This window comes from Myotis myotis, unplaced genomic scaffold (genome assembly GCF_014108235.1).
Source record: "Myotis myotis isolate mMyoMyo1 unplaced genomic scaffold, mMyoMyo1.p scaffold_m19_p_12, whole genome shotgun sequence".
NCBI lineage: Eukaryota > Metazoa > Chordata > Mammalia > Chiroptera > Vespertilionidae > Myotis > Myotis myotis.
Window position 1 is genome coordinate 13,029,674 of NW_023416316.1, and position 12,364 is coordinate 13,042,037.

Here is a 12,364-nt window from a genome sequence, read left to right on the forward strand (position 1 = left end):
ATGTGGAGGCGCAAAAGAAAGAAGGGAGCCATTTGCACTGGAGAATCAAGGAGGGCTTCACAGAGGTGGTGGCTTCTAGCCTGTGGCGTCAGATAATGGGGAAAAGCCAGAGTGGTCTGGACCATGAGTTGTGTGAAGGAGAGTGGCAGGAGAAGAAGCAGAAATATCAGGCGAGGACTAATCTTAGAAAACCTTGAAAAGCATAGCATGGCCTAAACAGTACCGTCAAGGATGGTGTTTCTTAGCCAAGGAGAGCCCCATGCACACACCATAGTCTGTGAGTCCATGGTTAGCCTATAGGGTGCCTTTGGTATATTAACCCAAACGAACACAAGCAGCCCAGCTTTGGCACAGCAAGGATGTGGGCAGATGGTCTCTCTGGCTATATTAGGTGGCCCAGACATGGCCCTCAGGTAAAGAAGGAGGACAAGACAGGTACAGGGCAAGAAAGCTCTGGCCCTGACTTTAATCTGCCTATCAGCTAAAATTCTCCAGCCTGGACACTGCATGTCTCCAGCTTCTTTTTAAACTGATGGCCAGAATGTATGTGTCTCATTAAGAATCAGGTGATGCTGCTGCTGAGTGGAACTGCCCCCTTGGTTCGGCCTGGCTCTGCCCCCGGGGAAGTACCAGAGGTTAGTGAGCAAACACACTCCCACCTCATCCACTCCCACCCCGCCTGGCACATGCCATTTGCAGAACACACTGTCGGAGACCCAATCCACCCCTCTGACAGGTTCAGAGAGAGAGAAGGTCGGAATCAGGTCTCCAGGAGAGCAGGCAGATGATCTCAGAAGTTATCCCAAGTGTGGTCAGGTCAGGGGCCCCTGTACACTCACCAGTGAGTGTTGTATGTGGGCTCTCTGGGTGTGTGTGCAATCCCATGTGCCAGCTGGGAGGTCTGGATGCTTTACGACCCTTGTGTAAGTGAGTCTGTCTTTCTAATATGGATGGTGCTCCCCCAGATGGGTAGTGTCCAACCTGAACATCTGCACACAGTGGCTCTGATGGTCCAGGAAACGTCCTGTGCGTTGGGCTCTCTCCTCACAAGAACGTTGGGAGAATCAAACAAGGTAAGAGATGGAACAGCACTTTGATCCTAGATTTTATTATTATTATTCTTTTACTGCCCTAAAAGAATGTCTCTCCTGGGCCTTTGAATTACCTAGACCATTTCTTTTTCTATTGGTTTTGGATCCCCAAGAGAGAATCGTATTTTCAACAAGTTTTAGCTGCTATAGATTCGTGAAAGATGGAATGCAGGCCTGGAAGGCACCCTGGGGAGCATCTACCACTTTCATGCAGATGGGGACGAGGAGGAGAGGTGAGCATCTAGTCTACGGACACACAGCTGGTCAGCTAAGCCCTTCACCTCCATCCACTGGCATGGTGGGGTCCAGTGGCTCTGAAGTGGCAAGATTGCTCGAGGTTACCCAAGGGCAGGGCCTCGGGTACCCTCTCATCTTCAGGGCTCTTTCTGAGCAAGTGTTTGGAGGCTGAGCAGGACCGTGGCCCCCTCTCTCTGTCTGCTGCTGCGAGAGCAGGCCGGAGTTGGCGCTGATCTTGCCAGAAAGGAAGTAAACAGGCTTGGGGACATGGGTGTCCCCACACACCACCTCGGCGGCCTCCAGGGTTCCAAAGATAGTTAACACTTCACACGGAATTCGTGACAGAAACACGCTGTTTTGTGCAGAGTTCCTGACAGGCAGGCGGGAGAGGCTCCCGAGAAACAAAGGGAGATTTATTGGAAAGAAAAGAGAAGGCAGTTGGAATTGTACGGGGACTGGAAGTGAAAAAAGAAAGTGGTTCTGGTGAAAGGTGTGCTGGCCAGGCGACAAAGGAAACCCAGACGCGTCCAATCCATCTTGTCCAACAAACTACACCTCCACGTCTCTCCAAACAGAAGGATTTAATTCTCCCTCCTTAAGGCCCCTTGCTACCGCTGGCTGCCAGAAAGGAGAGGGTCGTAAAAGCTCTATTACCTTTTGGTGGCCAACTCTGTGACCAGAAATATCATTACTGCCCACTCTCCGCGTCCTGCTATTCTGTGCTTGGTCTGACCCAAAAGCAGGTGGGGACCATATTGTTTTGGGGACCCCTCCCCACATCTAACCCCATGGTTGCATGGAAGGTCTTCATTCACGCATATGTTCCCACATCTGAGAAGGCAGCAGGCATTTGTTTTTGAAGGGACTTTATTTAAAAACACAGTATTGGGCATCTGTTCTAGAAGTCTGAGTGTTCTTTGGGAGTGGCAAGATGCAATATTGGAAATATGAACTTGCCTGAGAATCTGGGACAGGTGAGCAAGGCATCTGTGTTATTCGATGGCTGAGAAATAATAGCCACCAAAATAATGACAATAACCATCACAGATACATCCTCGCTCAATAGATCATAAAACTGCCTTCTCTAATTTCCAACTTCTAAAATCCCATGTTTATTTAATAATTGGACCAATTTTGAGGGAACATCTACGATGGGCCAAATATTGGTGTCGAGCTTTGGGGAGGGGGTTGTAAAATCACAGATGATGTGGTCACGACCCTCCCTCAAAGGCAGAGTGTGGGGACATATGCATGAATGAAGACCGGCAATGCAGCCACCGACACCTGCGAGGTCTGAACAATGTGCTGTGAGAGCAGAGAGGAGGCCCCTTAAGTCTGCAAAGGGAGCGGTTGGGTCAGCCTGACAGAGGCGGTGACCTTTGCCCTGGGCCTTGGGAATGGATAGAGAGTTGGGGGTGGGAAACGGAGCTGGAAGAGCCTTCCTGGCAGGAGGAACTGCGGAGAGGCCTTAGCGAGCCGAAGATGACTGAGCAGGACGTGCGGTGGGAGGCTGGGCAGTGGTGAGGAAAGAGGCTGTGAGTGCTGCTTGGAGAGCCAAGCCTTGACCGTAGGCAGTACGGGTGGGTGGTTGTGAACAGGAGGACAGGTCCCTGGTGGGGATATGGGCAAAGGACCTCACCTGGGAAGAGAAGGGAGGGCTGTCACCATAGCAAAGGAACTGGAAACAAGACTGGATTTATGAGATGTGTGTGAGGATAAATGACAAGATTTACTGACCAGTTCGATGGAAAATGAAGAAGAACAAATATGGTAAAAAAAAAAAAAAAAAAAAAAAAAAAAAAAAAAAAGATGAAGTTGCGAGCTCACATAACTGAGAAGCTACTGGTGCTATTAGCCAAATTTAGAAATAAGTCTAAGAATCCAACTCAGGGGGGGAAACCGTGGAGGCAGCCCTGCCTCCTTCCCTTGGTTCGAGCCCCTAGTGCCCAACATCAGGCGGGTACTCCATTAGGAATGACTGTTTCCTGCCGCCCCCCCCCCTAGAAACACTCACCCTCTTGTAGATGAAGACATTTATAGAGAAGGTCGTCCAAGACAGACTGGGGTACCTTTCCAAAGCGAGACCAGAAGGCAGAAGAAAGATAATCCTTACTGGTGAAATCAGAAGAGGCTTCCTGGAAGAGGTGGCATTGAATTTAGCCTTGAGGGATACGAATTCAACCCACAGACATGTGGGTAAGGGGAACAAGCCAAGGCAACAAGGGAGAGTGGGTAAAGGCGGTGTGGCGGTGGCAGGAGGATGAAGAGGAGTTGTGAGAGATAAAGCAGAAAACATTGGGAATGCCTATGGGAATCAGTGCTGAATTAGGAGCTCGATGGAAAGCCATTGAAGGTCCTGAGCAGTGGGAGGACCCGGGACTTAGGAAGTCATGGCTGACGATGGCAGAGGCCCCAGCGGAGCCATGGAGGGATCTGGGAATGGGGAAGGCAGAAAATGACTTTCCGAGCTGCCAGTCTAATCTCTCAGGGGTCCTCTGCTATTGGGCTCATGATAGCCTCTTCTGGGACTAGCTCAAGAAACGCTCTCCGAGCTAATAATTTTATGTCAAGTCTTGTGTAAAACCAGGTTGGATTAATTATTGATGCAAACTTAGGCAAATGAAAGCTCGCCCTGGTTGGCAAGGTTCCCTCCTGCAAAATTAGCTTATGCAGCTCTGGCTGCCTCCTGGGGAGAGGCACGCGCCTGTCAGCGGCTCAGACACGCCGGGGACCTGCACACGGAAGGGCTTTGAACCTCTGACTTCAGGTCTGCGCCAGCATCTCAGCTGCCTCTCCACCACCATCTGGGCAGGGGTGGGAGGGCGGGCCCAGAATGAGCGGGGGAGCTCGCTCCCAGGCCTCCCGTGGGTTCCCTCGCAGCCGGCCGTGCGCAGAAAACAATATCAGCAATAACAGCCTCGCAGATTCAATTTCATCCATTTAATTAAATGGCTCCAGTGCTCGCAAATTGCAGCAATGTAGGCGAGCTCATGCCAGACACACAGTTGCAGACCTGACATGCAACGCAGTCTGGAAGGTGTGGCAAAGACCGGTTACCCCCATGGGAGAGCCCAACACCAGGTAGGCGAGTGAACAAGAACGGGCGCCAGCCCCGCAAGCCTCCCAAAATGGACAAGATCCCTTTCACCACTCCTTTGACAGACATTTATTGAGCACCTACTATACGCCAGGCCATGAGAAATACAGAGGTGAATGGGAGGGCCTTGCCGTTAAGGAGCCCAGAATTTCCTGGGAACACATGCTGACATGCTAGCGTCCTTGGTGTGTTCGTAGGCGAGCTCAATTAGGGGTACTGGGGCGGGCCTGGGAGGCAAAGTGTTTGGACATTATCCTAAGTGATGGCAGTCCCTGAGGGGAGAGGGAAGGTTGAGCAGGACAGTGGGAAAGTGCTAGGAATACTGCAGGAAGCAAGATGTTCATACTCTCTATCCCTGCCCCCCCCCACCCCCCCATCCCTTCCACCCCTTCTCCCCCCCGCAACAAGCACCTGTGTCCTGCTCCCTAGGCTAACATTAAGCCTATGAGTTCTAGGAAATGCATCATCAGACTGACCAGTATGAGTGTTAAATCAGCTTTAGAGGATCAATGGCCTTGGCCATATCATGGCCTGAGGTGTTTTCCCCACCTGGGAAATAGGCCCAATGCAACATGTGCTGTCTATCTACCCATCAGGTGTCTCACAGTATTAATGTAAAGGGTGAGGGACACAGGAGGCACTCAACACATACAGGAATGAATGAAATGTGGTGGAAGTTCTTGGTCAAGTGAAAAGCACCATACATTAGGGAGGTGATGGTGGTTGTGATGGTGATGGTGGTGGTGGTGGTGGTGGTGGTGGTGGTGGTGATGGTGGTTGTGATGGTGATGGTTGTGATTGTGATGGTGATGGTGGTGATGGTGGTGGTGGTGATGGTGGTGGTGGTGGTGGTGGTGGTGATGGTGGTCGAGATGGTGATGGTGGTGGTGGTGGTGGTGGTGATGGTGGTGGTGGTGGTGATGGTGGTGGTGGTGGTGATGGTGGTCGTGGTGATGGTGGTGGTGGTGGTGATGGTAGTGGTGGTGGTGGTGGTGGTGGTGGTGATGGTGGTGATGGTGATGGTGGTGGTGGTGGTGGTGGTGGTGGTGGTGGTGGTGGTGATGGTGGTGATGGTGATGGTGGTGGTGGTGGTGGTGGTGGTGGTGATGGTGGTCGAGATGGTGATGGTGGTGGTGGTGGTGGTGGTGGTGATGGTGGTCGAGATGGTGATGGTGGTGGTGGTGGTGGTGGTGATGGTGGTGGTGATGGTGGTTGTGATGATGATGGTGGTGGTGGTGGTGGTGGTGCTGGTGAAGGTGGTGGTGTGATGGTAGAGTATTATGAGAGTTTTAAAGCTATTCTTAAAAATGAGTTTGACTAAAGTTGACTTCAAACATCACCAGAGATTTACCAATTCTATCGAAGACTTCAGAGAACCTCACTTCTTTCTTCTTGGTTAGATTAATTAGAGGATTCCTGTGCCAAGCTCCAGTGTAACTGTCTATATTTTCTGTGTAGCCCGCCCCCCAAATAAAAATGTGTAGTAGGTAAAACAATCCCAGAGTTAGGGAACAGACTGACATGGGCTCATGTCTGACTCCACCCTTTACCATTTGCCAGAATCTGAAGAGCCTCCTACATCTCTGAGCCTTACTTTCTTCAGCTATGAAATGAGAACAAGAAAAATTGCCCATGGAATTATCAAGAGGATAACATGGTACTATTAATGTTGCATAGAAGGTGTAGCACAGTGCCGGCCACATACTAGATGCTCCATAAATCTCACTCACATGCTCTCCGATTTGCTCAATTTCTGATGTTTCTCCTCCTGCCCATGAGTCTCCCTAAAGACCTTTCATCTCTCGAATTCATTCCTAATTTTCCAAATGACTTTGGACCACAAGCCCGCCCTTTCTGAGCCTTGGTTTCTTAGCCTCAAATGTTAAGAGTAGCCATTTTTTTTTCCTAACTTAATTATACCCTCAGAGAAAGTGCCTCATGGTGCATGCAACTAAATGAAAACATTAATTAAAATAAAACATGAGCTCAGCAACAATAAAAATGGGAGAAGAAACATATAATAAAATAATCCATATACACATATAGCACACCCCACCCTCAGTCTCAACGCCCTCGGGATCTAAGAAAGGCTTGAAGGCTGACCTGAGGTGTTTCCCAATCATACTTCATGATGGCATCACTCCTATCACTGCTCCCCGACAGCCTTCCCAGGTTACCCCAGCATCCTGAATTCTATGTCATGAATAGTCTCCACTCTCCACTTCCACATGACTCAACAGCTCCTCGGTGAGAAGAAATGACTATTCCTTACCCCCTCTGCTGACCTCAAATGGGTACTACCCAACAGAAACCTCGACACAGCTTCTGTCCTTTAGTTCTCTGGCCTCCTAATGTCAAACCAGCTTGGTTTCATCTCCCATTTGAAGACTCAACCGAGCTACTTCCCTTTCTGACCCCAAGGGTCTCCATCTACAAAACGGGGCTGCCTCCTGGGATTGTTGTGACGAGTAGACAACACAAATTGCAGTGTGGCTGGCTCATAGTGGGGCTTTCAACAAGTCATTCCCATTCTTCCCTGGTCCCTATGTCCAGAAATACCATGGGCTGGTCACACATCCTTGCAGAGCCGGAACCCAGTAGCACTGGGCAAGTCACATGCAGTTACAATGTCATTACCTTTACCACGCAGAGTACAGTACACTTACTAATGTAATTACCCTGCAATTCTCGAAGTCCATGAACAATGTGCAGTTGTGAAGTAGTGTCCACAGTAGTTATGGCCACTTCCCTCTTCTAATCCACAAGGTCACCATCTCACCCATCGAGGACTTCCTCCCACTGAGGAATAGCCTGAGTTTCTTGAAAGAAATAGGAGATGGGGATAGAGGGGCTGCTTCTATTTTCCTCTCTGACTATTTCAGACACACTGATGGCAGACAGAGGAGAACGGAAGAGGGAATATCAAAATACTCCTTTCTTCTCGGTTCCACCCTCATGAAGCTCACCTGGTCTTGTTGGGACAGGATCTGAGACACATACACATGAATTTCGGCTGTCCCCCTGCCCACACTCCTCGCCTGGGCAGTACCCCTCTGCGTCCTTTGGAAGACCTCAGATTTCGACCCGTTTTTGAAAACCGAAGCAAAGCACGAAGATGGCCCTGCCCCAGGCTGTTCCCTAGCACAGCGGTCACAAGACCGAAGTCCCAGCATCGCTCTCCTTTGGCCAAGCTATGCAAGGCCTTCATTCATGTCACCATGACTGGGCCACACCGAGCACCTTGACTGTTCCTGCCTCCCTCATGTGTGACCTCGTCTGGCTCCCACACTGGCTCAGTGAGGTGAGTAGAGGCTCCAAGAGATGAACTGTCTGGCCTGAGAATATGCAGCAAGGAAGTGAGTCCCAGTGGGCCGGTGGCTGGGACTGAACCGCGTCTCCTGCGAAGCCTGTCCCCTCTGTGGTGGGAAAGGAGAAAGCCCAGGCTTCTCCAGCTCTGAGTCTTCCCAGGGGGCTTCTGCTTCTCGCTCGGACACTTCCCCACTGGGGACCTCCCGCTCGCCACTCAACAAGCTCCCCAAGGGTCCTCACTCCAAGAACCCTTCCTAGCCCCCCGACCGTTAGCATAGGTTTCCTGTTGTGGGTTCTCTGCTTGTTTTCTGGTTTCTGCGTTAGACCACAAGCCACATGATCACACTGCTTCTTCTCACCAATATATCCTCAGTACCTAGCAGAGTTCTGGATTTAATGAGAATTTATCAAATAGCAGAATGAATACATCAATGACCAAATAAAGAGCTCGTATGAGCTGTGTGATACCCAGGAACATCATTTCCGATCCTCCGTTTCCCCCCTGCAAAATGGCAATTATTCTACCTGCTCTGCAGGGCCTTGCTTGACACCCTCCCACAGCCTGCCAAGCCCTCCGTAACCCCTGCCCCTACTCCAGTTTTCTCTGTAAACCTGCCGCTATCTGTGATACTGTACTAGCATATATATGGTCGGTCTCCCCCACTAAAATATCGGCTTTGTGAAAGCAGTGATCTGGGTTTCTCTGCTGTATCCCTAGATACCTAGGATAGTCCCTGGCACGTATCAGGTGCTCACTAAAGACTCGTTGAATAAACAAACGAGTGGGCAGTAAGTACCATTCAAGTCTTGCCGTTAATGGAACGAACAACTTACTAGGAGCCAAACCTCCTGCTAAGCGTTTCTATTGACAGTGTTTACATATGATGTCACCCTCCCCAGTACTGAGAGCTTCCAACCACTTGATCTCCCAGTGATCAGAGGTGCCCTCTCTCTCCCTGACATTTTTCACATCCCTGGTTCTCCCCAAACCAGTCTGTCAGATGTGTTCAAGGAACCAGCGCATCTTTTAATTAAAACAGTCTGCTATGATGAATCTGTTATTATAGAGCCTTACCTATGTAAAACATTAATAATACAAATTTCATTTGTTTATGTCAGTGCCAAGCATTAATTTTTAATAGCAAAATGTATGAGTTATGAAAGGCATTAATGCAAACCAAATCACAGCTGAGGATGCAAAGGAAATCTATTTTTTAGAATAAGCAGTGGTGATGAAATATTATTGTGGCTTCCAAACCAGAGGAAGGGGGGAAAAATGTTTCTTCACCCTTCAGCAGTAATTAAAAAAAAAAAAAGACGCACATGAAGAAAGAACTTCATCATCACATTAACATCAGTTCATAATTAGAGCAGAGAGCTGTCCCTTTTATCCTGTAGGATCTGTAGTGGCAATTTCAAAGCAAGAATTTAGGCAAAATTGTCCTAATTAACTGCCTGGTCACATGCAAAATTCTAGGATAAAATATTAATTTGTTACATTTGCGCAGCACAATGAAGTTTACAAAGCACTTTCATCCATTATCTTAACTGATCCCCGCAACTCTGCAAGAACGGAGAATGTATGCCCATTTTACAGATGAGCTCACTGAGGCTCCAAAAGGCTTGGTGACAGGGCAGGGACTGCAGTAAGTGTTCAGTGAACAAATGAAGGGTAGTAGAAAAGAAAAGTCAAGGGAGAGAAAATGGAGGGAGGAACGGAGAGAGAAGTTTTAAAAATAAACAGACCTGCATCTTAATCATCAAAAGCAGACTGCTAATACCAAACGTTCCTGACAGTCGCAGAATCAGCCTGAGCTGTTGTCACCAGAGCCCTTCACTCAGCACGGAATGGGGTGGGGAGCAGCGGGCACAGCTGCTGGCAGTTATGACGGGGAAATGTAAGCATTTCATGTTTATATCCCAACCAGTTAAGACTCTTCACTATTAGTAAATAATGAGAGGATTGCCTCCGCTGATCTTTCTCTAATTCTGAGATGACATGATTTATTCATTCATTGGCACGCATCTGAGAAGCACTTAGGTACTGAGAGCTGTGCTAACCTGTGCGGCTGCAGAAAGGAAAGGTGGGTGGAATGTACGAGAAACCGTCTGGCAGTGAGGCGCACCCATGCTCTTGAGTTGGGAAGGGGAAAGGGGGCTCATGGGGCACTTGTAAAACCTTTTCTAGTCGAGATACATTGAACTTGATCCTTGACTCTGCCCACTGGCGAAAGAAAGGAGGTCGGATGGATTCCAGGGCTGGAGAATGTCAAGGACACTTTTCTGTACCACCTCATGTGAGCCTCAAGCTAGTCCAGCTCAATGGAGATCATGACAGCTCCAGGGCTCGGCTCAGATCTTTTCATGTGAGCGTTTGTATAGTCCCAAAAAGATGAGAGCGAGAGCGAGAGATGGAAGGGGGGTGGGGGGAGAGAGCGAGAGAGAGTGAGCTTGGTGCCTGGGAGGTGCATCACTGGGATGCACTAGCTGGCTACCCGGAGATTGGATCCTAAACCTGCAATTACCTGCCCTGCACTCTCCAGCAACGCCCACTCCTGTCAGCCTCAGTTTCCTTACCCGTGACTAGGATGCTCCCCAGGTGCCTGCGAGGTTGGACAGAGATAATGTAGTTTTAGGATGTATTTACACACCTGCCTTGTTCCAGAAAGAATTTGCAGCGCCTGCGAGACAATGTGGACACAGCACTTTGCACACTGCCTAGCATGTAATAGGTCCTCAATCAACGCTAGCCTTCCTTCCTAAGGAACCCTCAGCAGCTCTGTCTAATTCAATGTGGAGAGAAGGCAGCGGACAAAATGAATTAGGGAAATGTAGGTATTTTTAGAGAAAAGTAGTCTTAATAAGTAGATCACCTATTCTTCCAATAAAAAAAATAATAACTCTGGAAACTGGGTAGCAATATGAAAAATGTTCCAATATAAATAAAAAAGCAGTGAAAATAAAATAAGATGAATTTTTAAAGGGGGAAAAAGGCGGTGAATAGCAAACAGTACATTTGCATGAGGCTTCAGGCAATATGTCTATCTAACAAGATGGAGAAATTGTCACACCCCCTCCTGCCACCCTCTCCAGATTTCCCTTGGGTGAGGAAATGGCAATTTTTGGGTAAGTAATTTGGGAAGAAGGAAGCTAAATGTGGAAGCTACCCCTTCCCACAAACAGCCACACTTTGGTCAAGTTACTAACTTATGCACAGTTGCTGTAGGGGGCTTGCTGGGACTTCGAGGGAAGCGGGTGGACTTTGTGTTCAGCTTGATGGGAAGACAAAGAACGTGTACAGACACAGGATCATGGAGGAGAGCAAAACCAGGGAGCGGTTGTGGAAACGTTTAGAAGTTGTGAGAAGAGTTCAAACACTCTGGAGGCCTTGAGCCAGAGAATCGGGGGCCTGTGCTGACATCTGGGCTACATTTTTATACGTGAACAAAGATGTAAGGAAAAACGGAAATGCATGATGTAGTAGAATGAAAAGATTGCGGTTGTTTTTCTAATACTTCTCCTGATTATGTCAGACATGGGTGCTGTGGAAAATTTGAAAAATACCGAAAAGCATAAGGAAGAGACACCACTGTTAACATTTTGGCGAATATCACGTGAGTTTCCATCCCACGTATATGCGTGCTGGCTTGCATAACTGAATATGCACACGCACACGGGAACGCGTAAGGTCACATACATCAGATGTTCTGCCCTCCACTTTTTCTGCTCAGCCACATAACGTGAGCATTTCACATGCCGTTACCGTTCTCCTTTTCATTTTTAATGGCTGTATAGTATTCCACACTATGGGAGTGCACAATTTAACCAATGTCTTGATTTTGAACTTCACTATTCTAAATGATGCCCAAGTGCACATCATTATACCTTTGCATATGCATATATGGCTATTTCTTCAGGACCCATTTCTAGGAATAGAACTGCTGGGCCAAATATATTTAAAGATTTCATCACATTTGGCCAAATTTCCTCCCACATATAGTGCACATATTTTCTACGCCACCAGCCATGCCTGCATATATGCCCACTTCCTCCACATGCTCACTTAGCCCTGGGGATGGCCTTTCACTCCTGCCAATTTAATGAGTGAAAAGAGCGTGTCCGTGTTGTTTTAACTTTTGTTTCTTTGCTCACCGCTGAGATTAATTATTTTCATTTGTTTATGCAGAATTGGACTTTATATTTCATTTTTTATGAATTACATATTCATGTCTTTTGCCCATTTTCTTATTGCAATTTCCTTTTTACCCTTCTGTATTTTAACCATTTGTCTGCCATATACGCTGTAAATATTTTCTTGATTTATATTTAGCTTTTTAATCTGTTTATGGAGTTTTTGAAGCATAATAATTTTTATTTAGTTAAATCTATCAATATTCTCTCCCTCTTCCTTCCTCTCTGAAATCAATAAAAATATATGTTAAAGAAGAAATTTTACCTAGTATTTTATTTTGTTTTCAATTTATCAGCGTTTAGATTCCCTTTCTCCCATCCAATGTCGAATGCCTATGTTTTGTCCCTTTTTTAATTGTTAAGTTTGTCAAAGATTGTTTAGTATTCTTCTACTTTCTTTGGGCTAATTCTGTGGCCTTCTCCCTCACTTCTTGAGTTG